Raw genomic sequence first — 3,820 nt, 5'->3', positions numbered from 1 at the left:
TTTCCTCTTTGGGTATATAGAGGACACAGATGGCTTGGAGGAAAAAGGACTTTTTGTGGCTACAGGAAGAGAAGGAAGAACTGTACTCATCTCTCTAGAGACTGAGCTAAACAGGAAGCGATGACCCAGGAGAGGTAAGAGAAAGAACAAACTCTCACTGCATGATTCTAAATGACTTGATTTAGAAACTTCTGAAAAGCTCAGACTGGATTTAATTGAGGCCAAGACCCTTAACACAAGAGAGGTCCAACATACAAAGGATGTAGTGAGGTTGGTTTGCCCACTGCTGCAGCTGGCTTAGATTCCTTGGGCAAATCAGTTCCAAAGGATGTCCAAGCTCCCTGCAAGATGCCATCCTTACATCACTTTCAATATTTGCAGAACACCATCATCTTCCTCCCAAATTAATCATTTACCCTATCTCCTCAGAAGAGAGTCTCTCTTTCCTCTTACAAAGCATCCATTGATAAACAGAACAGCCCTATCTAGTCGATTCTTGAGCAAATGTGTCTTGATCTTTCTGTTCCTGATTTGACAAGACCAATAGTAAACCTGAGGAAAAGAAAAACAAATAATTTTTACCCAGATGAGCTGACTGATGAAGAAAGAAATCCTGGCAAAGTATCCCTTCAATGACCCAAAAATGGCTCAGATTGAAATCATGTCATAAACTTCTCAGTGCCTCAAAATCATGTAAGTTTAATAAATAATTGTAGATGATCCAGACCTGGTTTTACAAATGGTAGTTAAACATGTAGTCACAACCCAAGGCTTTGTCTTGTTTGAAAGAGGCTGTGGGATTATATGCATTTGCCTTCACCTAAGAAGCCTAAAGATGCAAGGCAGTGGTTCTCTACTTTCCTAATGCTGCAATCCTTTATTACCTCATGTTATGGTGATCTCCAACCATAAAATTGCTACTTCGTAATTGTAATCTTTCTACTGTTATGGACTGTAATGTAAATATCTGATATGCAGGATATCTGATATATGATCCCTGTATCCCACAGGTTGAGAACCACTGACCAGTCTTGACTCACTGATATCTGACATGCAGGCTACCTTATTAAAATATTATATAAGGGGTGGGTATATAGTTGAATGGTAGATTACTCATCAAGTATATACAAAGCCTTGGGTTTGATCAACAACACTGTAACACTGTACACATATATTCACACACACACACACACACACACACAAACACACACACACGGGTGGGATGTACCATACGGATAATAAACCATTAAATGATAACATTACAACATATTCTGACACCAATGTTTCTTCAAAATTTAATTAACCCATGGGCTCTCACTTTTGTTATTTAGTTTAATTCTACCAGTTTTAATCTGACTCTATGGAATAAAGTCACAATCTTACATATTTAAAAAGTTGACAGTCTTCTATCAAAAATAATTAGCTAATGAAGCTTCATGAATGTTGACTCTAGCTAATTTCATGTCTTAGTTTACCAATCTGGTATGTTAAAATGGCATTTGTTAACAAAATCAAAGACGTTTTCCAGGCCACCATGAATCATTGCCTTGAACACTAGAACTACAGTCACTATAGTCAGTTTCCTTAAAACTCAAGTCATGCCCATCCTTTTCTTAAAACCATCCCTATTCCCAACACCACAGAAGAAGTATGAACTCCTTACCACAAGAGAGCAGAAAAACAATTGGATCACCACAGCTGCACATCCCCAGAGTAGAACAGCAATTTTACCCTCTTGGTTCCACACACTATAAAGAAGTATCAACTGAGCTGTTGAGCAAGAATACAAGAAGGACATGGTACATTCCTGTCACTCTTGCTTCCTCTCCCACATGGCTAGGGCATCCTTTCCCTCCAGGTAAATTTGGCTGATGTCTCCTCCTAGGAAAGAGAATGGCAACTGAGTCTCCAAACACCCACTGTTGGGGATGAAAGGAGGGGGCTTGACTTGGGGCATGAGCCAGATATGGTGAATGTTAAACTAACCGGAAAGAGCCTAGTCTGGCCACATCTCAGACCTATGTCACGTTCCCCTTCCTGATCCTAATTCCTCCTTCAGGACTGGTCTCTTGTGGTTCATTTCTACTTCCTCATAAATGATATACCTCTTAGTAGCTAATTTCTTCCTAAGATGCAGACAAGTCAGTGAGGATTCCATCAGCATTTGTTCTAGTATTGGAAAGTCAATAATTTCAAACCTTCCTTTGATTTTATCGTATCAACACATATAAACAGTCCTCTGCACACTAAAACACATTTCCCTTTATGGATCTAAATTATGTTCAGAATAACTTTTTCTTACTGTGCTAAAGCTAGTTTGGGGTGAATGTCTGTCAGTTACAACCAGGATCCTGATAGTTTATACTTACTTAAGCCAGCTTTCAGAAGCCCCAACCTGCAGGCTGCCTGTGATCAGGTCTGTGAGTACATGTCTTTTGTTCTACTGGCCTCTGAAGAAACTGGAACTTTTACAAAAGTATTGTCAGACAATAACAACTATTTAAAATTAAGATCATTATTTTGAGGAGTCTGTCTCCAAATTCTAATTGGTTCCTTGTGTAGGAAGCATGCAATTCATATGGCACCAATTAAAAGTGTAATTTGTTAATTACCTAAGCATGAAATTACTACTATTTTATCCTGATGGCTTCACTACAAAGCCATGCTGTCCCCAACCAGTGCCCCCACCAGGGTGGTGTGCAGATATTTTTTGCATTTTTCTCTCGAGCAACTTTGTAGACTATATGACTGTCCTTCTCCATCCAATTCAGCTTTACTTACATGAAAAAAAAAACATGGCCATCAAAGATAGTGATTGCAAAATGTTGCCTATATCTGCATCACTTGGATGACATAGTAAACCTCTGGGTTCTGCCTTCACCAGGTCTAGGCTAAGCGTCCCACACTTTGCATTTCTGAGAAGTTCTAGATGTGGCTAGTCTAGAGCTCACACTGATTTCCTAATGTGAGTCGTCAGAACCACTTGCCTTTCACAGATTGCCCAAGTTTTCATAGACTCCCCTGCCCCAACACAATTTCTCACTTCCTTAGCTATTTTCAAAAGCTTTGTTGGGAGAATTGATTTCTTTCTTTTTTTTAAATTTGATATATTTTTATTTACATTTCAAATGATTTCCCCTTTTCAGGACCCCCCACTCCCCGAAAGTCACATAAGTCCGCTTCCCTCCCCCTGTTCTCCCATCCACCCCTTCCCACTTCCCTGTTCTGGTTTTGCCCTATACTGCTACACTGAGTCTTTCCAGAGCTCCTCCATTCTTCTTTTACCTCATTTGATGTGTGGATTATGTTTTGGGTAATCCAATTATCTAGGCTAATATCCACTTATTAGTGAGTGCATACCATGATTGATCTTTTGAGACTGGGTTACCTCACTTAGTATGCTGTTCTCCAGCTCCATTCATTTGTCTAAGAATTTCATGAATTCATTGTTTCTAATGGCTGAATAGTACTCCATTGTGTATACATGCCACATTTTTTGCATCCATTCTTCCGTTGAGGGATACCTGGGTTTTTCCAGCTTCTGGCTATTATGGGAGAATTGATTTTTAAATAGCACAACCAGCCCATTCTTTAGCATATTTACCTTGCTGAATTGGTGGAGTCCAAACTCCAGTGTATCAAAGGTCAGGGAAATAACTCAAAGGAGTTCAGGCAACATGGTGGGGATATAGCAGAAGAAAATGTGATTGCCCACAGGCACACACTGGGTAAATGGTGTGTACTGACGGGATCTGGAGAATGTGTGTCCCATCTGAAAGTTTCCATTCTGTAGCCTGCTGGCTAAGATCATACCTCATAT

Source organism: Apodemus sylvaticus, chromosome 4, assembly GCF_947179515.1.
Source record: "Apodemus sylvaticus chromosome 4, mApoSyl1.1, whole genome shotgun sequence".
Lineage (NCBI taxonomy): Eukaryota > Metazoa > Chordata > Mammalia > Rodentia > Muridae > Apodemus > Apodemus sylvaticus.
This window is presented reverse-complemented; position numbering follows the sequence as displayed.